The 24,083-nt window shown below is 38.8% G+C and overlaps 1 protein-coding gene across 28 annotated transcripts in view; it reads left to right on the top strand.

Annotated features, from left to right (window-relative positions):
* SGCD (sarcoglycan delta) overlaps nt 1-24,083 on the top strand; it is a 631,892-nt gene that overhangs the window by 170,646 nt on the left and 437,163 nt on the right. For 7 of the 28 annotated variants that reach the window (XM_072990002.2, XM_072990000.2, XM_078385605.1 and 4 more), the window contains one exon: nt 21,018-21,133. The exons of 20 other annotated variants lie outside the window; for them this stretch is intronic. The gene's annotated coding sequence lies outside the window, so the exon portion shown is untranslated. Of the gene's footprint in view, nt 1-21,017; nt 21,134-22,733; nt 22,887-24,083 lie in introns of all 28 variants that reach the window. One more of the 28 variants, XM_078385604.1, reaches the window with a different exon arrangement.

Raw genomic sequence — 24,083 nt, 5'->3', positions numbered from 1 at the left:
GATATTTTTCAGTACTTCCCTACATTCTTATATTATTACATGTCAGTATTTAATAATATATTTCATTAGTTCTACGAATAAGCTTACATTCTTCCTATTTTGTTTAGAAATGAGAAGGTCTGGGATAGTACTGCAGGTTTAGGTCTTTAGTGGAAAAAAGCTTTTTCAACCCTTTCTTCTGAGGTAGTGATGAAACATTTATCTTTCTATTCTAATGATTTATCATGTTCCACATACTGGTGAATGATTGCTAGTTATCATGAGGACATATTTTGTCATTAGCTCCTGTTGATGAAACACCAACAAATTGGCTGGTTTTTTAAAAAGCAAACCGCCACCTTAACAATATTATAAATGCCTATCAACACAGTTATACTTCCTAGGAATGAAAATCCCCTTTCCTCTGATTGGATTATCTCTTTCAAACAGAAGCTGCATATTTTTACAAAATAAATACTTGGATATTAATACTGTATGTCTATTACTTTGCAAGTTTTGATTGAAAAGGGGGGAAATTGAGCATATATTGCTGCATATTTATTTGTTTTATCCTCAGTAATGTTTTTCACATTTTTATTTTTATTTCTCAGTGCAATAATTTTGCATTGAAAAAATGCTGCCTGATCCAACATCCTCACCCTATCAAAATCTATACAGGGTGAGCAAAACAGTAAGCATGTTTCAAACAATTACGTAGCATCTTTTTTGTCAAGAAGTTACACCAGAGGCCTTTTTTAAAAAAAAAAGAAGAGTGGGGCTGTGCAGTCAATGTATTCCTGTCACCATTATAGCTTCAATCCTTTTTAATATTGCTGTTTGACTCATTTCTCTTGTTTGGGGTTGTCACAAATCTACTCAGTCTGTTTTCATTTGATTCTTCCCCAAGACAGAACTGTATTATTTCACTGTGCTAACTATGAAGAGAATCTGTTTTCCTGTGTTGTTGCCTCGACCTGTGACCATTTACAATGTGAGAAGGGACTAATATTTAGTCTCACATCTGGGAGCATGTGTGCCTGTGTAAGCTAGGGAAAAAGCAATTCTGGATTTTCGTGGAGAAGAGCTAGCCATTGAGAGTATACAGATACAACTGCATTGAGACTGTCCCAAATGCCTACTTAAGTGCAGGTTTCCACTCGGTGTTCTACCTAATCAATGCGTATCTTGGATACTGACAGCATGTTTTTAAGTCTATAACTCACTGAAGAAGCACCATAAATATATTTCTTCTATGACTTCAGTCCATTGACTTCTGCTAGTACTGTAGTTTCAATAGTAACTTGAGCTGTGATCCTGTAATCCTGCTCTAGATTTAAACCTCATTAAACTCAGTGGAACTGATTTCTGAGTAGATGTTTATACGATTGAGCTAAAGGTATAGTTGCAAATCTGAACTAATTCAACTAACAGCTAGAACTCTTGACCTGTGATATGGAGGAAAAAAACCTGACAGCTTTATAAATGTACTTATAATTGTTGCTTGAATACACATTTAATCTTTATTCGTTTCCTCCTGCCTTCTGCTCACTGCACTTCATATCACAGGTGTAAGTCATGTGGTTAGTCTTTAATCAATCTTTAATTTTATTTATTTATTTATTTATTTATTTATTTATTTATTTATTTATTTATTTATTTATTTATTTATTTATTTATTTATTTATTTGGTTTCTAGCACTTGGTTTAGAGAATACTTTTGCTTCAGCATCATATTAGTGAATCTTCTGTGTCAACTGAAATACCATGCCTTTTTAAAGTGGAAAACCAGGAAGTCAACTGAGAGCCCTTGCTGTTATTCCACAGTTAGTTGGCAGGGTGATAGATAGAAACCAGTACCAAAATCTATGTGTTTTCTTCCCAGCTGTGCATTCTGTTTCAGTTTGCTGAATGGCATCTGCCATTCATATAGAGGGCATATGATAGATGAATATGAGTTAGATATTGGTTTTGGTCCATTACATGTGAAATAAGTATTCCTAAGCACACAATATGGATGAAAGCACTCCAATTTTATTTAGTACTTTCCATAGCTCTAAAAATTCAGCCTGAACAGTAAATCATATGTAAATAAGGCAGGCTCATTAAACAACATTTTTTAAAAAGGCTGAGATGTCATCCTGTGTTCTTTTGAATGAAGTGCAATAAATGTAAGTAGAATTGACAGAACACACAGCATTATCCATTGGAATATACTTGCAACAATGTCTGGTGCTAGCCTCGATTATTTTTTACTTATGATCCCTTTATCCTTAAACGTATCCTTTCCTAACGTGTATAGGTTCTACCTTTACCAATAAAATGACATAAGTTGCTGTCTATATATAATATCAGAACACAATAAATTGCCAGAATTTTCAGAGCACATATCTACATAATGTATTATAATAAGGGAAGCAGCATCACTCTTTGAATCTACGTAACTGTTGACGCATCTGCCAAAGCCTAGAAGCATACGTTACCGATGATGTGTTTGTGCAAGGGGGAAATAGTGTAAGCAAGATAAGGCTCAAAGACATTGTGTTGGATCTCGTTCCCTTGCCACACCGCTCTAAGCAGTGGCAAGTTCCAAAGCTGCTCTGCATAGACAGGTTTTGCTTCCTTTAGAAGTAAGTTGATTCAGGTTTGGCTGTCATTGTAATATTTACATTCCTTTTAAGTTATATACGTAGGTGAGCACAGAGCTAGCATATTTCAGAAAGCCAAGTCCCTTACTTCCAGATCAGGTCACTAGGAAGGTAATCAGTTCCCTTAGATGCTTTTATGGATTTTGTACCCCTGCCTCTTTCTCTGTCTCAAACAGCAGTCTCCTCCTCCTCCTCCTCCTCCTCCTCCTTTTTGTTCCCTTTAACATCCTTAGCAGGTGTTGGGGGGGGGGGCTACCTCTTCCTTAGATCAATTTTCTGTTTTCAGAATGTTCTCCCAAATTCCTGAACTAAGGAACAATTGACTATTTAGTTCTCATGGCAACGTATTGCCTGCTGTTTTCCCAACAAAGGAGTGTGCCCAAATAGACCTGCTTGAGACATCTACAACAATATATTCAAAATACATTTGAAAAGAGAAAGAGAGAGATGATTGTAAAATTTTCTCTTTTTTATGGTTGCTGGTGTCCTTCAAGGCCCAGAATTTAAGCCATTACACAGCAGATGAAGGTAAACTTCGAAGAGGACGCCAAATGTGAACAGAAATTGATACATTCCAAAGGAAGTATGAAATGTACAAAGTTTGGAACTATCCTTTTTGAGTTGTAATCGCCCAAAGTGCCAAGTGTCGGAGCAATTAAAAGCCTGAGGAATCTTATTTCCAGTGGGGGGGGGGCATTTGCAAATTGTGCCATAATATCCTCCCTCCCTCACCCAAAGCTCCTGAAGCTTATTAAGGTTACTAGGATCCAGATGTGCTCATAATTTGCTATTAGATTCCTCTATAGTCATTAGGGAACCAATTTATGCTGTAGGTTTCTGAATGTTTTGGATGAGATGCAATGCTGCCTTTTTAAAAAGCTTATCCTTTCACAAAGCAGGAAATTGTCCCCTTTCTACACAGATGCATCTCTGGGTGAACTGCTTTGTCAGTCTGGGTGGTATGTTTGCCTAGTACAGAACAGAAACATTTAAATAAATGCTGATAAGGCAAAATAGATGCCTTCTATTCAAGATCACTGTTTTCTTACATGAAGTGCGCTCTTTTGACCAAGTTAATCTTCTCAAAAGATTGAAGTACAGTAATCTGTTTAGGTACTTTAGACTAATTTACACACAGTCTCTCTGTACTTAGCACCAATAGTGGCTTCTGAGCAGGGTGGCACTTACTTCAAAATTTGGGGTCACCCCACAGCCCAGTCACAAGCTATCTACTGACAATATACAGTATCTTGGTATACTCACCATAAAATATCAATTTATGGAAATAAGGTGGCTTTTTTTTCATAATCTTGCTGAGGAGCACCTTTACCTGAGCTTCTGTGTCCACTTTAAAGGACAAAGGCATATCTGGTCTATTTACTGTGCTTCTTTTGGCATTATCCTTGTTTGTCCTCCTATATTCATGCACATTCCTGTTCAAGGGCAATACAAGGTGCCCCGCTTGACGACGATAATCTGTCCCAGCAAAATCACTGTAGAACAAAATTGTCGTCAAGCAAAAGTAAAAAGCCCATTGAAATGCATTAAAACGGTTAATGCATTCCAATAGGCGAAATACCTCACTGTCCAGCGAAGATCCTCCATAGGGTGGCCATTTTCTGGGCCTGTAATGTGAACAATCCATCCTGAACACAGTGGGGAGCCATTTTGCACAGCAGGCGGCCATTTTGAAAACCCAACGATCAGCTGTTTTTGATCGTCGTAAAGCAAAAAATCGGTTCCCGAAGCAGGGAACCAATCTTCGTCAAAAGAAAAAAAACCATTGAAACATAGTTTTGCGATCACAATAGTGATTGCAAAAAACTAGTCGTACAGCGAATTCATCCTACAATGAGGTAATCGTCAAGCGGGGCACCACTGTATATGAACTGAAGAGGTGGTGGTGGTTTATTCCACAATGATGGAATGAGGTGTCCTTCTGTTCAGATCACAGCCAGCAAATGTTCCTGCTGCATCTGTTCTCTAGCATGCACCTGGGCTTTCACTACCAGCAATCTGAAGTGTTTTGCAAAGTGGTGGCATGTCACAATTACAGGAGTGCTTCCCAAATGCAGCCCAGTGTGTGGGACCAGGCTGCATGCTGAAGTTTCTGCAAGCTTGTTTCTAACCTCTTTCTCCCTTCCTAGCTACTTTTCTTGGCAGCTGCTGTACTTGTTGGGTTAGTTTTTGCTAGCCACATTCGCCTTTGCTTTGTACAAAGACAATTCATTCAAATGCCTTCAGTTCTTTTTCTTTAACTTTCACCAGCTCTCCTGTCCTAACCATTCTTTTTACTAACATGCTGTTCATGAAACACCCTTCCTCTTACTACATTTTGCCTCATGTCTCTGAGTGCTCTGTATCCAAGTAAAGAGTCTCCTAAGGTCTTAAAGCGACAGGTCTTGCTAATAGTTTTTAGCCATGACGTAACTGGTCTATGATCACATCATTTTTCCGCATCTCTGTAAGTAATCTGCATCTTTTGAATACCCTATTCTTTTTACAATGCTCCTCAGCACATGTCATTATTGTACTGATGTCAAATTTTCTCCTTTTGCAAGTTTAAGATACTTCTATGTCTCCAGTGTTTCATCATTCACCATAAAAAACAAAATTAGTGGTTTTACTTCTTCTACTTCTTTTTGTTCAGACATAATTTTCCAGTCTTTGCATATTTTCCAGTTTCCTGCAACATTGTTTGATATCTGTTAGGCTGGAAGCAGGAGGCAAACGCTCCGTAATTACCTGTTTGCCTATAGACCAATAAAACCCTTAGGTACTTAAGGAGGGTAGGTCTTCCTGCTCATTGATTTCAGCTGCCATTAATCTTGTTTCATTTAAGTCTGTTTGGCCTCCACTTCATGACACCATGTAAATGAGTTCAGATTTCACTCAAATGAATGTCACAGCAACTTAATGCAATGCAGCAACTGACTGCGAGACAGATAATAGTATGAAAATGGTCTGTTGTATTTCCTCTCTCAGTTCTTTCCCAGCTCTTGTTCTCTTCCTTCAGCAGTCATCTCTTACAGCATATTTTCATTGTAAGGTTATGTTTCCAAATTACCACAATTAGTACTGCTTTTTGGAATTTAATAAGTGGTGGGTTATCTCGGCTGTGGCTAGCAGCAGCTTTCTAGGCATGCAGGGAACCCTAGACCTTCTAGGTATTTTATTAAATATGGCCCTGCCTAGATAGGAGCATTTGGAGCAGTCTTGTTAACATTTATCTTCAGTGTGATCCATTTTATCTTCCACTTGTGTGATCCTTCTGTTCACACTGCATATGTTTCTTCTCCTTTGAGAAGGGTTCACACAAGTTTTTGGATTGCCGTTTACTCATGTGAAAGTGTAACCAGTGCAGTCATGAATAAGTTTATCTGGTATACTTAGAAGTTTTCCTGGTTTATTCATGAGTAAGGAGACAGAGCAGGGCAAGCTTGTGACATTGGTATTGGCACAATGGAAAGTGTTGGGTTAAGAGTTGGGAGACAGAAGGGAAGTATGGCTCCCTTTTCTTGCTTTTCTCCTCAGCCAGGGCTCTGCTGGGGTTCTTCTGTTCTTGGAGTCAACATAGCCCCCTTCCCCAACTTCTCTCACAACCATCATGCAGCTGGCCACAGTGGCTTTCCTTTTTTTAAATGAAGTGGCATATTGAAAGACCAGTGCCTCAACCTGGTGATATCATTTGGCCCAGTTTTAATATACAAAACGAATGGGTACATTTGTAAATATTTTCACATATTTGCAGACATTCATAAATTCATGGATTGTGTAGCTTGGGTTTCTGTGCCACAACAGACGTTCCCTTGGTGGCTGTCTTCTGATGCTTGCCATTTCATCCCGCAGCACTGTAGGACAAAAAGATACTCACCACAAAAATCTGTTAGTTGCTTTCCTGTTATCCTTTCCTCCCTTGTGGGAGCTGCCATTTCCTTTCACAGTGCTTTAAGGGCATTAGAAGCAGTTAGCACAGGAGTTAAATTAGTTTACATACACAGACTAAAGACAAGAGATTTTCCTTATGACTGTCTGCTAGCTTCTCCCCCTCCCCATGCCTTCTGTTAGTATTTCTGACTTTAGTTGATTCCAGTAGCTGTTCAAAGTCCAGGCTCCAGACAGCAATCAGAAAGTGTTAGAAAAAGCTAAATATTGCAGTCCAGATGTTGTTGGCAACCCTCTTATCAGCTCTGAGAGCAATTTCTCTCAGTTGATGGCACTTTCCCCTGCTAACTGGTGCATGACTGCAAAAGCTTCTAGTTCCTTTTGTGCCCTTTGGTAAAGCAGAGTTGTTTGTAAAGAATGCCTTGCCTTGTTAATGTTGCTTCAGATTGATTCTGCTTCTTTCTTTCTTTCTTTCTTTCTTTCTTTCTTTCTTTCTTTCTTTCTTTCTTTCTTTCTTTCTTTCTTTCTTTCTTTCTTTCTTTCTTTCTTTCTAAAATAGCTCTGGCAATAAGTAGATATTGGAGTTTAATAAATATTTTGTAAGAACATGCTGAAAACTTTGAACTAATGTTTTTTTTTTCTTTTGGAAGAGTTTTCAATTCCATTGATTTTGGCTGCGACTTGGGATAGCTTACCTCTGCAGTCTGGGGTGGACTATAACAGAGGACTACGAAATGCCAGGACTACCACACAAGTACAGTGTCTACTCCTACTAGTTTCAGACATTATTAGATCCCTCCACCTGAAGACATGTGTCAGTACAAAGGTCTGCAGAGAAGTTTATAAGCATGAATAAACACACTTAGAAAGCTCTTATGATTGGAAACCCTATTTTATTAGGATTCTTGATCACAGAAGTCCTGTAAATACATTTAGCTGTGAATCTGAAGATGTGACAGACTTCCTTATTTCTAAATGGGTGCAGTGGAGTAACATCTCCACCAACCCCCACCATGATTAGATCCCTCCACATTTTCAGCACCTGTTATTAATATGGCAAAGGTGCTAAGCATGGAATTGCTATGTGTAACTCTCCTTTTATTGATGTATATCGCTCTGTAGTTTGTCTTATCTAATCTTATTTTAATTTAGTTATGTATTTTATATGTTGTTGTAGCGTTCTCCATTTGTTAGATCTATGGTTGTTGTATTATGTAATGGTTTATGAATATTCATGTTGATGAGAGGCGGAACCAAGAGAGATGCTATAAGGGGCAGAGTCAGAGAGTCAGGAGGGGCAGATTAAGAGAGTTTAAGTCAGTTAGAGAAATGTAAGCGTCAGGCAGGAGAGAAAAGCCAGACAGTGTAATAGAGTGTGTAGTTTGGGGAAATTCTGAGGAATGATTAACTACTGAAGATATTCATGAATCAATCTATGTAATCAATAAACCAAAGCTTTATTTAAAAGAACTTGAAGTGTGGACCTGAATCTTTCTGCAGTAAATCGTGATTTAGAGATCACCTGGTGGCAGCAAGTGTAAAAGAAGAGAGTGTTTGCCTTCATGTTCTCTGAGGCTTGAAGGTCAAGCCAGGGCACGAGGGTGGACACTACAGTTGTCTTTTTTGACAGAACTGGTACACAAACTATAGACACTTAAAATAAAGTTTCAACATTAAAATAGAATTAAATTCATTATTTTGTTAAAATACAATTAAGATTAAAATACTTTTAAATCTCTTGATTAAATATTAATATTAAAAGGTAAAAGTTCCCCTTGACAATTTTTGTCCAGTCGTGTTCGACTCTAGGGGGCGGTGCTCATCCCCGTTTCCAAGCCATAGAGCCAGCGTTTTGTCCGAAGACAATCTTCTGTGGTCACATGGCCAGTGCGACTTAGATACGGAACGCTGTTACCTTCCCACCGAGGTGGTCCCCATTAATCTACTCCCATTTGTATGCTTTCGAACCGCTAGGTTGGCGGGAGCTGGGACAAGTTACGGGTGCTCACTCTGTCACGTGGATTCGATCTTACGACTGCTTGGTCTTCTGACCCTGCAGCACTGGCTTCTGCGGTTTAGCCCACAGTGCTACCACGTCCCCTTTAAATATTAATATTAGCTTACCTTAAAAGGAGAAAAATAGCCAATCAGCTAAGATTTTGTGCTTTTGAGACTATTAATTGACAGCTTAAAAATATTGTTTAATGAAAATTTGTGTTTCACCAAGTCTACATCTTATGTTCCTTAATACCCAACATGCCATTGCACTAAGGTATTTTGCACCTGCTTAAGTGCTTTTGCTATTATGTGCCATCCTGTTGCTTCCACCTCATGGCAATACTAATAGTGTGTTTGAGACATGTAATATCATAGATGTTTACACAGTAGCTTACTATTGCTATTCCCAGTGAGTTTCCATGACCAAATAGGTTTCCTGAACCCAGGTCTCCTGAACCCTAGTCAGATATTAGATCTGCTACACCACACCAACTGTCCTGTGGAGTGTTAGATTCTTGAATTACTACCATTACAGTACTAGTGATATCCTTGAGTACAATAAATCACTGGTTCTTAACCTTGGGTTACTCAGGAGTTTTGGACTGCAACTCCCAGAAGCCTTCACCACCAGCTGTGCTGACTGGGGTTTCTGGGAGTTGCAATTCAAAAGCATCTGAGTAACAAAGGTTAAGAACCACTGCAATAAATCATTGTCGACTCACAGGCAGGATTGACCAATGGTTTCCACTGTAAATGGGAGGCTGATCCCACACCATATTTAGCACTTCCTGAACCCACTTTAGGAGATTGAAAAAACCATCTGGAGCTGCTTTTCAGGCAGGACGAAGAGAGGGCTGCATGGGAAAGAATAACATTCAGAGTACGTTTCCCCAGGAAAATGTTGTTCTTAGTCCATATAGTTCATATGCATGGTTACAAAATTCCAGGATATGTCTTTGTGCTCATAATGCTATGTGCTTGCCAGATAGTTGCTGGAGCTTTGGTGTAATTGTAGTTTGTTAAAGTACTGATGGGGAGGATATACTTTTTCTAGGGATATAAATATATATCTATATAAATCTGTAGGGACAAGAGTTTGATGTGTGCACTGCTCTTAAAAATAAAATGAAATTATAGACTGTCTGTTTTATCACTGTAGGGGGAAGAAGCCCTCCAAATAAAAAGAGCTGTGTTTTTAAAATAGCAAGACATTACTGTCCAGGAAGAGGCTGAAAGAGATGTTGTTCACAACTTTTTAAATGGCTTTGTGAGTCCTCCCAGGAGCTGGAGAGAACTGAGCTTCTCTATCTAATTTTTTCAAAGTATTACATCAGATAACCCCAATTGACTATGAATTACTAGGCTTGGAAGTAAGGTTTTTCTTTATTGTTTCTACTGATGTCATGAACAATAATCAAGAATGGTAGATATGAGGGTGATCTGTCATGTATTCCCAACAAGTTGTGCTTTGCTGTGAAAATGTAATTTCTCTACAATGGAGGTGCAAGCTTGGGAAAACAGGTTTAGATCCTCTGCAACAACTTTGTTACAGCTTTGTTACCTTTTCAGCAACCACAGCAAAGAAATATTAGAGTTCATTATTAAGTAGGCTCTGAGTTTACCATAGTAGGATTCCAGCTATTTTTGAAAGAAGCTTTCCTGCTTATATAATTTTCAAAACTAGAGTAAACTTTTTGCATTGCTTGATGATGCCTTTATGAAAGAAGGCTTGTCACAAAGTTGAAACTGGCCAATCCCCATATTATTGGCATTGACCCAGTCCCCTCACTTGCTTAGCCAAGCAGACAAGAATGAGAACTTGGAAATAACCTTTAGAAAGAAAGAAAGAAAGAAAGAAAGAAAGAAAGAAAGAAAGAAAGAAAGAAAGAAAGAAAGAAAGAAAGAAAGAAAGAAAGAAACAACAACACTAGAAGGAGGAGTTTTCAACCTCTGTTCTGAATAAAGTTCTTGTTATGTGCTGTGAAGTCACTCTCAGCGTATAATGACTCCATGGACGAGCAATCTCCAAAATGTCCTGTCCCCAACCACCCTGCCCAGCTCTTGCAAACTCAAGCCTGTGGCTTCCTTGAGTCAATTTATGTCATATTTGATCTTTCTCTTTTCCTACTGCCTTCAGCCTTTCCCAACATTATTGTCTTTTCCAGAGAATGCTGCCTTCTCATTATGTGCCCCAGACAGTACAGTTTCAATTTCAATATTTTTGTCTCCATAGACTTTTCACACTTCATTTTACCTAGAACCCACTTGTTCATTATTCTGGCAGTCCAGGGTATCCACAAAGTTCTCCCCCAGCACCACATTTCAAATGAATCATTTTTTCTCCTTTCAGCTGACTTTACTGTCCAGCTTTCACACCCATAGATGGTGACAGGAAATACAAGAGTGTGGATCGTATTGGTACCTTGGTCTTCAGTGACACATCCTTACACTTGATGATCTTTTTCTAGTTCTGAATAAAGATATTAAAGTAGTTCAAATTCACTGAAATCTGTTTAAAATTTTCCTTGCAAACCATAGACTGGTTTTAGCCATGAAAAATGTCTCTTGGCAGCTCCTCTGAGTTTTAATGAATGGGTAGTAAATATTATTACTGTAATTTCAATTTGGTAGATATGGGGAGATTTCTAACCTCAGTGTTACATCTTTTGGCATCCTCGAAAAGCCAGCCTGTGTGGCCTTGGTTAATATGCGCAATCCCAGGATGCCTCCAGCGAAAGATAAAACACTTCTGTGTAACATCTACCTAGAAAACTCTGGAAACTATCACCATAAGTTGGAAATGTACTGGTGGCACATTGAACCCGGCTGGATTGCTCAGTGGTTTAGGTATCTGGCTGTGAAGCCAAAGGTTGGAGTTCAATTTCCCCATGCAACTCCTATGAGTAGAACTAGCCTGTCTGGCCTTGGATAAGCTCCACAATCTCAGAGCACCGCCAGAAGAAGGGTATGGCAAATGACAGCTGAGTACTCTCTACCTAGAAGACCCTGGAAAGGGTTGCCATAAGTCAGAGCTGACTTAATGGCCCACAGTTATTATTTTTACATACAGTTAGGTCAGATACATTGGTGATTTGCTACTAGTTGGCATGTTGCAATTTCTATTGCTTGTGTCTCATGTGACTAGTGTGCAATACCTTGTTTCCTAGCTTGCTAACTAGCAACAGTTTGATGTTGCTTTTTTTGGTGACTGTATTAATGCCAGCATAAACAACAAACAGAATTTTGAAGCTTTCTAATTTTAAATTACTTGATTTTCCAGAAGCTAGCCAAAGTGGCTTCTCAACTCAGTATTGTTCCCTTCATCTGAGAGAATATGAGAAATTATCTTATATCCACAAATCGGTGTGAAGCTATGTCCCTTCCTTAATTTTTTAAATCATCCAGTATTAGTATAATTATGGGCATAGCTCTAAAAAGATGATAAAAGGCCTCAAGGGTTATAAACTATATGGAGAAGTTAGGAAAGTGGCCTTTAAATCCATTAGTAAGGTCAAGATTTGAGAGAGATCAAAGCTAAAGCATATAAAATGCAAATTGTAAGGTGGCAAATTGATGACATGAAACTATTCAAGAAAGGCTAAAAGCAATGTGGGTGTCAAAGAATATGGGCTTGCCTGAAAAATGTGTTTGACGCAGATTTAAACCTGAGTTGCTATATTTTGGAAGAACACATTGGCATATAATTTAATTCATACAATTTTTTTTCTGATGAGAACTCTGGAAAATATTCCATATGAATCTTCTACTTCTCTCACATAATCTATAACTTTGCTTGTTATTACTTTTTCTTAATGTGGCATAAAGCAAAACATTTCAGAAATGCATCTATCTTGCATTTGGAATTGTAACATTCAGCCCTGCTCTCACCTGTCTGTCACAGCTGGGCAGTGGAACATCAGCCAATGAAGGGACGGAGGGTGGTGCAGAAGGGGGAGGAGCTGGAATATAAAAGGGGGTGTGTGCGGTGTGAGAGGGTTAGATGGAGAGATTGATAGATTGAGAGTTAGTGATTAGCATGTCTGTAGGCCTGTGAGCCAAATAGTCAGTGAGGGAAAAGTCTGTGTGATTTAGTGACTGAGAAGCCGTGATTTACAACTTGATTTACTACCTGTGATTTACTCCTTTTATTTTGTTATATCAATAAACAAGTTTTGTCTGGAAGAAACACTTGTCTTTTTGAATATTGATTATATATTTGGTGGCAACAGTTTGAAGAAGAGTAGTGGGCACACCTGGAGGCCTGAGTTGGCAGAGGCTTCAGAGTGGCCCGCTACAGGAATCTTAGGCAAAGATATTTGAAGTTTGCAGCAATCTAACTAGGAACTCGGCAGGTGCAAATGTATTTCATAGAAGAACATCAGGCAACATGACAGCTATTTATGTGTCCAGATGGATGGTAGGATGTATTTAAAAGAGTGCCTTTTGAATTTCAGAAGATGCATCAATGGGTTAAGGCCCATTGAAGACATGGGTGATCATTTGCATGTTTGCCAGTTCATGTAGCAAAATTACTTAACCATACTGGATGGCTTTCTCTTATTTCAGCATGTCCAACATGGTCTAGAAAACTGTACTACTGTTGCAAATGTCAGTAAAAGGCTTTTGTTCCTGAAAGAAAAACCAGCAGAAATACTGCAGCATCTTAAGGATCAAACATACAGTTAAATGAACCTTTTTGTAGAGACAGGTGGTTGATGATGCAAAATGGGACAAAAAGTTTGCAGAATCACAACAACTCTTTTCATTAATCAGATGTAAAAAATAAGTAGAAGGGGAAGATGGGAAGGGGAAAGTTACTTTCCAGAATTAATATGGTTTATTCTAGGCGATTCTGTTATCACCTCCTATGATCCAGCTGTTTGTTTGCAGCAACCCTACTCCATTATGTCCTGTGATAACATGTAAACAAGGACTTAAGATCCAGCCTCCCATTATCACTTTCTCCTCCTCCTTCTGTTCCCATCCCACGTACTTTTTATATTGGCCTGATGAAGCAGGTTGTTCTTTTGAAACTTGCGCATGTCCTTGTGCTTTTGCTCATGTTTTGCACCATTTTAGTTGCCTTAAGAAAGGCATCATCTTAGAATGCATTTTGGAACTTCTTCTGTGCCAACATGACTATATTTTATTGTTGATTAATGATGAAATAGTTTGAACATATGGAAAAATGAAAAACTGCTAAGTGATTTAAACTGAATAATTTTGCAGGTTTTAAAGTTAATCCATACATAATTAGCTTTTCAAAAAATTATAGAGAAGAAACCCATTCAAATATTTTCAGCATGGTATCTTACTGTCTTGTTCATAATAATGTTGTGCAGGTACACCCTGATTATAATGCTTGGCTATAGTATACTGTATACAAATATCTATGAATGGTGCTGAAAGTTTCTTCCTTGGTAATTCCAGTAATTCCCATTGTATCTGTACAATATAAATTCCCTTTTAAAAGAATTTCAAAGGGGGGAAAATATGCCAACAAATATTGTATGGAAAAGGAAACAGTGGCTTATAGACTGGCAATGGGAATCAGAACTCTGATTTTACTCCTAATAACTCAAGGAGAAGAACTGAAAGGGTGAAGCCTGAAGAAAGAAGAACAGAATGATCTGGGAAAAGACTTACCAACAGAGGGAGCCATTTGGTCAGGAAAGGAGGAAAGCATAAAAGAAAGTGGGGTGGGGCAGAGAGGCAGTTGAAAGAGAAAGCAAGAAGAAGGGTGATGGTATGTGGAGGAGCTGAAAGGAGATAAAAGCAAGGAGGTCTGAGTAGAATTTCTGACAAAAGACATGTGGACTGGTGAATGGGTTGAGCTGAGAGTACCCCAAGAGGTGGCAGAACAAAAGTGGCATGAGAAGGTACAGTGGTGCCTTGCTTAACGGGCGCCCCGTTTAACGACGAATCTGCATAGCGATGCGGATTTTGCGATCGCAAAAGCCATCACTTTGCGATTTTTCCCCATAGGCCCCATTTTCGCCCAGCTGACCGGCAGGCGCTTGGGAAGGAGCACGGGGGAGGGCTCCCCCGCGCTCCTTCCCAAGCACCCGCTGGTCAGCTGGGCGAAAATGCCGGCTAGGGCTTTGCGAGGACCGCGGGGGAGCCCTCCCCCGCAGTCCTCCCAAAGGCCCCATTTTTGCACAGCTGATCGGTGGTTCCAAAATGGCCACCTGCAGCGTTTTCGCGCTGATTCCTCGCTTACCGAGGCAGCGAAAATGGCGGCCCTATGGAGGATTCCCGCATAGCGGTGAGTTTACCCCCCATAGGAATGCATTAAATGGAGTTTAATGCATTCCTATGGGGTTTTTCTTTCCGTATAGCGATGTTTCCGGATAGCGACGTTTTTCCTGGAACGGATTAATGTCGCTATGCGGGGCACCACTGTATATGGAAAATGTCCTTTTTGGGGCCAGACAGCAGAGAGGGAGACACGAAAGAAGTCTCGACTAACCAGGGAAGCGCAAAATACAGAAAAACGCCAGATGTTGCAGAAGCCCTGGGAGATCTTGTGAGACAAGCCCTTTTTGACCTCCAGTCAGACGAAACACCAGAAGAAAATATTGGAACCCCATGAGGGATGAGTACATATCCCAGAATAATGGAAGATAAAGAAGCTCCTGATAAATCAGGATTGTTGCCTAGCTGGGCTTTGCAGTACCCTAGTTTAACACCTCTGCCTGTAGCTGGGGATTTATGGTTGAGTGACAATGCGGTTGCAATGTAAACACCTCTGAAGCAAGAGGTCTCTAAGAAGAAAGAGCCTATAGTGGCAAAACTGTTAGAAATAAAGGCTTTTCCATTTGAACAAGAAGCAGCCTTGGTGTCTTCTATGGTGGGAAAGGTTTGGAGGAGGTGGGGAGTCCGGGCATTTTAGAGGCCACTTACTTGAAGGGTCACATAAGTCAGAGGTGACTTGGCAGCTCATGACAACAGGAAATTTTAGATGAATAAGTTATAGTTAAGATCAGGAGATAGCTAAAGGCATATGTACTGGTTCTCTGGCTGTTATTGTTATGTGTCATCAAGTCAGAACTGACTTATAGTGACCCTAACTGGGTTTTAAAGGTAAATGAGATGTTTAAAGTTTTACCATTTCCACTTCCCCCAGTAGGTTTCCATGGCTGAGCAGGAATTCGAACCTGGTCTCCAGAGTCCTAGTCCATCACTCCGTTCCTATACCACACTGGAAATCCTCTGGTAGTGCTGTGAACCTAGTTTCCCACACTGCTGCTAAAGTCCAAGGAAGTACCTCATGAGGTAACTTCACACAGGGCTTTTTCAGACCAGGAAAGGTGAGCAGCGAAGGATTCAGTGAAATTGTCCCCCCACCCAATTCCCTACAAGTAGTGTGGAGGATTGTAGCTACATCACAGTGTGATGTGGCTTCAAAAAAGCAAATGCTACTTTGGGCTTCATTAATAGAAGTGTAGTTTCCAAATCCCACAAGGTGCTAGTCCCCCTCCATTCACCACTGGTTAGGCCTCACCTTGAGTATTGTGTCCAGTTCTGGACACCACACTTCAAAAAGGATGCTAACAAATTGGAACAAGTTCAGAGGAGGTTGACAAGGATGATCAGAGGTTGGAAACTAAGCCTTATGAGGAAAGGCTGAAAGAATTGGGCATGTTTAGCCTTGACAAAAGACAACAGAGGGGTGATATGATAGCACTTTTCAAATATTTGAAAGGCTGTCATATAGAGAAGGGGCAAGATGATCTGTTCTCGATCATTGCAGGACACACAGCAATGGGCTCAAGTTAAAGGAAGCCATATTTCGGTTGAATATCAGGAAAAACTTCCTAAGTGTTAGAGGAGTACGACAGTCGAACCAGTTGCCTTGGGCAGATATGCTTTGATTTTATTCCTGCATTGAGCAGGGGGTTGGACTTGATGGCCTTGTAGGCCCCTTCCAACTTTGCTTTTTTATGATTCTGTGATTTTGAGATGCCATTTGCAACAGCTGTAGTACATACACAAGTATTTATGTATACTTCTACACAGACTTTCCAAATGCATATCCATCACTCAGTCAGCCTACAAATATTTAATAATGTGTAATACAGGAAAGTAATGTATGACATAAATCATAAAACAGAAACAAGTGCAGCTAGGAGGTTGTTAGGGTAACCCATGCTCGAATAACTTCCCAGTGGAATTACTGCAGTGCATAATACGTATGTGGAGCTGATGTAGAAGGCAACCCAGGAGCTTCAATGAGTACAGAACTTGCTTGCCTCAGTTTTAAGGGATGGAGCCAGATACAGTCACATTTTATTCCAATTTTGAAAGAATTACACAAGATACCTATTTGCTTCTTAGCCCTGTTGAAGATGATGGCACTTGCCCTTCAAGCTCTAAAAGGCATAAACCCAAACAGGTGAAGGATCAGATCCTGCCTGATTACTCTAGCTGTACTTTATGTTAGGCATGAGGTGAACACTTTCATTAATTTTTGTATCCTTTTCCCCAAAACTACTGATAGATAAGATGAAGATACCTTTTTAAAAATTATTGCAGTAATAATCTGCCAGTAAATGTTACATACAGTACTGAGAATTATTGAATAGCTTGGTGTGGCGTCTCATTAGCCAATGATTGTAATAATAATGATTTATTTAGCATTTATATTGAAGCATTTCCTGAAGGCTGAAATTAGTTTGAGTACCAAGGCACTGTTTGAAATTATAATAAATGACAGTCCTTGTCCTAGATAGCCAAGACAGCAGTACTAATATAAATATCATTTATTTATAGCTAGGTGTGTTGTAGCTCTTTCTACAGATCAATAGCAGATGCTGGACAATTATTTTTTGTTTTCTGCCCATTATTATGTCTATTATTTACCAGGCAGCTGTGTCTCTATAAACAGGATCTACTGTGTCAACTCCTTCAAAAAGGAATATTGGAGGCCAGATACAATAAAAAAAAGCAAATGTATTGTTTATGTGTTTTTTACACATTGACTGATAATTTTCTAACTCTGTGATATGTCCATGCTTTGACCATGGCAATTCTAAAATGTTCTTTCTAAACGATTGCTTCCTGGGAATCTGCAGCTATGCTTTTGCTTTGTATATCTTTTGATTTTTCTATTGATCCTTTTAGACTCTCCTTCTGTGTTTCTAAACAAAAAGCAAGAGAACATAAACATCCAATGCAATTTTGGTTACATATATCATACTGAATTCCTAGTATGGTGTAGTGGATATAGTGACAGGCTAAGACTCTGGAGAACAGGGTCTGAATCCTCACTTGGTCATGGAAAGTTACTGATGGAGTGGAACTGGTAAAACCACTCCTTAAATACTGTATATCACCTTGAAAGTCCCATTAATGTTGCTAAGTCACTTCTGACTTGACAGCACAAAACACACACACACACACATCACACAATCTTCCTAGATTTGCTTATAATTTAATTCTTGCAGCTAGATTGTAAAAGAAATTAATTTTGATTAAGCCTGTTGATTTCTCTTCTAAGAAGCACAGGTGAAAACAAAACTTAGAATTCAAAGGAAACCAACACCTGTAGGTACTGCTTCAGGGATTTTCACCTCTTGGAAAAGCAGGGAAGTACTAAATCAGGAGAATAATGATAGTCTACAGAAATTTTCATCAGGAGAATAATGATAGTCTACAGAAATTTTCATCAGGGCAGAAGAGAATTAAGGCAGAATTCTTCAGAGCGTAAGCATTTCTTCCCATTTATTTTGCCAAAGTTTCCCACTATCCCCATAAAAATTAAAAATAAATAAATAAAAATGCATCATGTGAAAACATGCCATTGAGCTGTTTCCATCTATTGTGGTATACAGACTTTAGGGCTGCCCTCCAGATGTTTTAAATGTTTTATGCAAATATATTTTGATGTTTTGACTGTACTGTTTTTGTATTTTATTATAATTTTTGTGTTGTGTTAAATTGTATTTTAATTATGCTGATTATGTATATTGTAAACATCCCAGAGTGGCCTTTGGCCAGATGGGTGGTATAAAAATGAAACAAACAAGCAAACAAACAGAGAAATTGTTGGATTTCATTTCCCAGTGGTGAAAGATGCTGTCAAGGCTTGCATTTTTTCTGAAGGGCTATATTTCACCTGCACCTGTTTCAGGGCAAATCAAAGTCCTATAGCTTTGACCAATCTATAGCGTTTAAACATATTATTTATTTATTTATTTATTTACTGTATTTATTTGATTTATATCCAGTAATTTATATTACTGGAGACACATAAATATTCCAAATGCTCACCCAGCTGAGCCAGTTTAAATCTGTGGAGAATCCAAGTTGTCTTCATCTATTCTGAGGTGGTGCTGTGAGCTATCGTGCTTCATATTGCTGTGTCTTGATGTCTGTTGCCCAATATCTGGCTTGTTGGTAACTGGTGTGTGTAGTGTGGTTCAGCCTCCACATGTATCTTGCATCCTTATATTTATGCTTCTCTTGGTTATTCAACAATAAACCAATGAATTTAGCCAGTGTAGTAAATCAGTGACCTTTATGAATAGTTAGAGAAATCTATACTGCTTTTCCTGGGCTCACAAAGTACAATTTATTTATTTATTTATTTATTTATTTATTTATTTATTTATTTATTTATTTATTTATTTATTTATTTATCTATCTAGTCGATTAAGACCACTCTAGGCGGCTATGCAATGCCCATTAACTATGAGACAAGCAAGTTGATACTATGACAGATAGTTGCTTTTGTTTTATAGCTAACTGGTCCCATAGTAACTTACTAGGTAGGCAAAATGCCATGAGCGGAGGGCAGTGCTGAAATTGTGGGGGGAATACAGCAGTGCCTCTACCAAAATATGAGCTTAATGCTAGTTTCCCAGTTTCAACCAAAGCATTCTCCTTGGCTTACTGAAAAAGAAGCAGGATCATCCTATCAAGTGAACATTGACTCTAGAATATTCTTTTATGACAAAGCAGGCATTCTTATGAATACATGTCTGTGTTATGATTTTTACCTGTGGAATAACTTGTCATGTTTTGCTGGACAGACAATCTGCACCCAGAAACAATGGCAGGGTATTTTATTATGAAAAGTCTCTGAGGTTTTTTTTTTTTTTTTTTTTTTTTTTTTTTTTTTTTTTTTTTAGTGTTAAAGTGCAGATTCGGAACATGATGGTTCTTCTCTTGCACAGGACAGCAGAACAATGGCCATATCTCCAACTGTGATGAAATATTAAATGACTGGAAATAGCTAGATAAGGAAATGGTTGGAGGCGGGAGGGATAACAGAGCAAATATTATTTTGAAGACAGAATTTTGTAGCATCGTGCACATTCATTCTCTCCAGGGCAAGCAGGGTAATCTACCGAACTGGATTTCTTTTAGTCCTATTGATGTATCATAGAATTTCAAATTCTCTATCTAGTTATTACATTTAATTTTCTTTGGGTATTATATAGGGAAAGGTATAGCAGCGTTAATATGTTTCAGCAAAAAGAGCAAAGAAACATGCAGCACCTAAAAGGCTCATAATTTTTTTTATGTCATAGTGGTTTTAGATTATAGCCCATTTCATCAAATGGCTGAACAATCACATCATCTGGCAGATTATTAATATTTATTGTACACATATATGGATGGGTGAGAGGGTTGAGCCAGTGAGGTCAGAGGGAATTTGAACGCAAAATGGAAATTGCAGCCAAGAAATCACAAGAGGACTGAGACTTGGAAGGGGAAATCCTCAACTGTAAGGATGGGTAACTGAAAACCAAGGCTAAGATCTTCCATCCAAATGAGCTTGTGGCGCAGTGGTTAAACTGCTGTACTGCAGCCAAAACTGTGCTCACGACCTGGGGTTCAATCCCAGGTAGCCGGCTCAAGGTTGACTCAGCCTTCCATCCTTCCGATGGAGGGGGGCAATGTGTAGCCTGCATAATTAACTTGTAAACCGCCCAGAGAGTGCTTGAAGCACTATGCGGCGGTATATATGCAACACACTTTGCTTTGCTTTGCTTTGCATCCTATGGCATTCCCAGTTGTACCTGTGTACAGATGTAAAAGCTGGACACTGAAAAAAAAAAATGAAAGGAGCACATTTGATTCTGCTGGATAGCTCAGTGGTTTAAGTAGAGGATGGGAGTCTGATTCCCCACTGCTCCTCCTTGACAGGGGCTGGCCTTGATGATACATAGGGTCCCTTCCAGCTCTGCAGTTCTGAGATTATTGTTATACAGTATGTTGTTATTTGAAATGTGGAGTTGGAGGACAGCTTTAAATATGCCATAGACTGAGAGAAAAATAAGTGGCTTCTAGATCAAAGCAAACCTGGATATTCTCTGAAAGTAAAAATGTTTAAATTGAAGCTATTGGCTTTTGCTCGTATCATGAGTACACATGACTAACAGGAAAAGACAATAATGCTTGGAAAAGTTGAAGGCAGCAGGAAAAGAAGATGACTGAATATGACGGCATGTGTCACATTTGAATAAGAGCAGAAGTATGAATATCATATTGATATTGTTTCAGGCAAAAACAAAAGAAAAATAAAAAAATAAAAGAACAAATAAAAAGGACAAGAACATTGTGGCACATAAAATAGTGTTATGGAGCTGCCAGAAGAGTCCTGAGGACATACTCGCCATGTAAGTCTTCCACAATACTTATTTTCCTTGTTGGTGGTGATAACAGTTTTAAATTGGTTGAGCTGTCCCTTAATCAATAGAGGCTTACTGCCTAAGTCATTTCACAGGAAGTCTCACTGTCCAGACTGAGCTGTAGATCAGTGATGTTATTTTGGAGTGGTTTGACAGGCATCAACAACAATAGACTTGTGTTGTTGTTTTTTTCTGGGCTTTTCATGTAATTTACTATACATGCATACCAGTTTGATCTTGTTGATCTATCCACTGGGTGAGCACTGTAGTCTAGAAAATGACTGACCAACATTAGGTGGTAGTGGGTGGCTATAAACAAGGGCATTTAGTGTTGTGGATGAAGAAGAGATGCATGTAAAGCTGTCACACAATGAGGGTTTCCTATACTGGACAAGGTGCATTTATGCATCCATCATGTAGTTCTGCAGCACCATCCAGAAAGTGATGGATTGTTGCATGGATTGGTTGATACTCAGGTCTGATGGTGGGAAAAACATGTCTGAACCCCTTTTCATTTTCCATATTGAAGCACTTCTGTAAATTAAACTCAAAGAAAAATGTCAGCTTCCTCTCTGTCCTGTGCAACTTTTGCAGAGAATTCATACTTGAAGATATACTGTGTTTTTGCTGATGATATTCAACTATCTCTCCTCTTTCTTATAACTGTTGCCATGGAAGCCCCAGAAACCCTCTAAAATCATCAGAACATAGTATGGGATTGAATATGTGCTAAAAAGTTGAGAGTCCAACTAGAGATTATGATAGGCAAAATAACAATTGAAAATACACTCTTATCCTGGATGTAGTTGTAACTTTGGGGTGTTCTAGAACCTAACATTGTTCCTAGAAGGTCAAGATGGTACTGTCAACAGAAATGTCTTCACTTAGTTTTTGTTGTTGTGCCAGTTGTACCATTCCCTAGAGAGGATGACTGTAGCCACAATAATCAGTAGTACCTTATTAGTCTCTACCAGTTGCAGTTAAATTACAGTTAGTGTAAATATGGCAACCAGACTTCTTTCTGATATAAGCCTAGGTAAAGCTGGTACTGTTTGTGCTGCAAATTAGTTTCTGGGCCTGATTTAAGAAACTGGTTCAGACCTTTAAAACCCTAAATGATTTAAAAGTAGCTTATCTGAACATTTGCCTCCTGTAAAATTAATTTGCTTGAAATTTATGGTTTTCCACAAAGATTCCACAATAGTGCCTATTCTGTGTCAGCATTCTGATTAGACATATGCAGAGGTTTTCCGGTCTGCTCTGTGCCCAGCTATTGAATACGCAGGTCAGGAGTGATAACTCCATGTGCTCTAAGAGACATTTCAACCAAACTCTGTCAGGAGTCCACAACATTATTTCTTGTTCTCCATCAAAACCAAATAAAAAACATTACCACAACAGGGTTTGTGTGTGTGTTGTATCATGGAATTCATTTTGCAGATGTGGCAGATTTTTAACATTGAAGCCAGAAACCTGTACGAAGTGGTTGGTATTTGTACCAGTGCAGCAAAAAGTGAAAGAGGAGAAAGGAAAAACAAGAGTGAGGGAAAATAGACAGTAATGCCCTAATTGTGTGATTTCTTCCCAGTGAAAACCCATGCAGCAATTGTGCTTCCACAGGCAGTTATACTCAATTCTATTATTGAAATAATGTTCAATAAAACTGAATAATCTAAGATGAGCGAGAAGAAAGAGGGGAAAAAAAAATACTGTTCCAGAAAAGCGACAAGGATGGGGACAGGTAAAAGGAGGTCTAGTCTCTCCCTTATAACTGTGTTGATTGTTACCAATTTCAGAATGTCCGAAGAGGGCTGGAACAGAACCAGTATATTGTGGTAAAATATAATTTTACTCTGGGATTTCACTTATATAATGTTTACCTTATCCATCTTCAAAGAGATGAAGGTGCTATATACATTGTCTCTAGCTTTTAATACTGTAACCTTGTGTGGTAGAATCAGCTGACAGGCAGTGACAGGTCCAAGGTTGCCCAGTAAAATCCACGAGCATTATTTGCCTAGTTTCCATTGTAGGTGTCTGTGTAGTGGCCCTTGTTTTTCATGGAAGAGTCAGTTAGCAAACAAACAAACATACATACACATGTTAGTGAGGCTAAATCCAACCTTAGACCTACTTAGAGAAGACCAATTACATTCAACTGGACTTAAGTTAAATGATTGACAAACCCATTCATGTAAATGAGTTTTCAGTAAGTAGAATTACTTCCAGAGTTATCCCTCTGTATTCTTGTACTATGTAGATATTAAATTTAACAAGTTGCCCAGTCATATTCAGGGATTTAGTTTGCACACAGAGACACAAATGGAAATAGAGTGTTGCCCATTTGTTAGCTTTAAATGCACAGGCAATGGAATTCAGATATATTTTCAGACAATGTGCAAATTAGCTTTTCATCACATATTAATGCAACACTAATTGTTCTGAAACCATTAATAATCTGATCTTATTGTTTTCAGCATGCCTGCATAAATAAATGTTGAACATCTTAATTACCCAACTTATGAGGAATGAAAGCTAAAATATTAATGGAAACATTGCCCTCAGTTACAGTGCAATATTATCCCCCCCACCTCCAAAATTACATTTGAGTCTTAGTTAGAAACCTGACTAACAGGGTCTTGTTGTGGTCAGACATAGACACTAATCTTCAGCAAGATTGCTGTCACTTCAGTGTATGTTATGGCAGCCACCTCTTCTAGAATTGTTGTGTCAGTCATTGTGCAGCAGCTGAAAATTAGTGTTTGCCTGTAGATCTTTCAACATGAATGCATGCAGCTTTTTCTGAGATCCCTTTTGATAGCTTCACTCCTGAACAAACTGAGCTGTGTGTCATCTTCACTCTTGAATTAGGACTGCATTCACCAGTAGCCACCAGTATGGCTACACCTGCACTGCTTTGGCTCAGAACCAACTACAC

Source organism: Pogona vitticeps, chromosome 2 (assembly GCF_051106095.1).
Source record: "Pogona vitticeps strain Pit_001003342236 chromosome 2, PviZW2.1, whole genome shotgun sequence".
Taxonomy (NCBI): domain Eukaryota; kingdom Metazoa; phylum Chordata; class Lepidosauria; order Squamata; family Agamidae; genus Pogona; species Pogona vitticeps.
The sequence above is the reverse complement of the archived record's forward strand: the minus strand, read 5'-3'. Positions and strand labels throughout refer to the sequence as shown.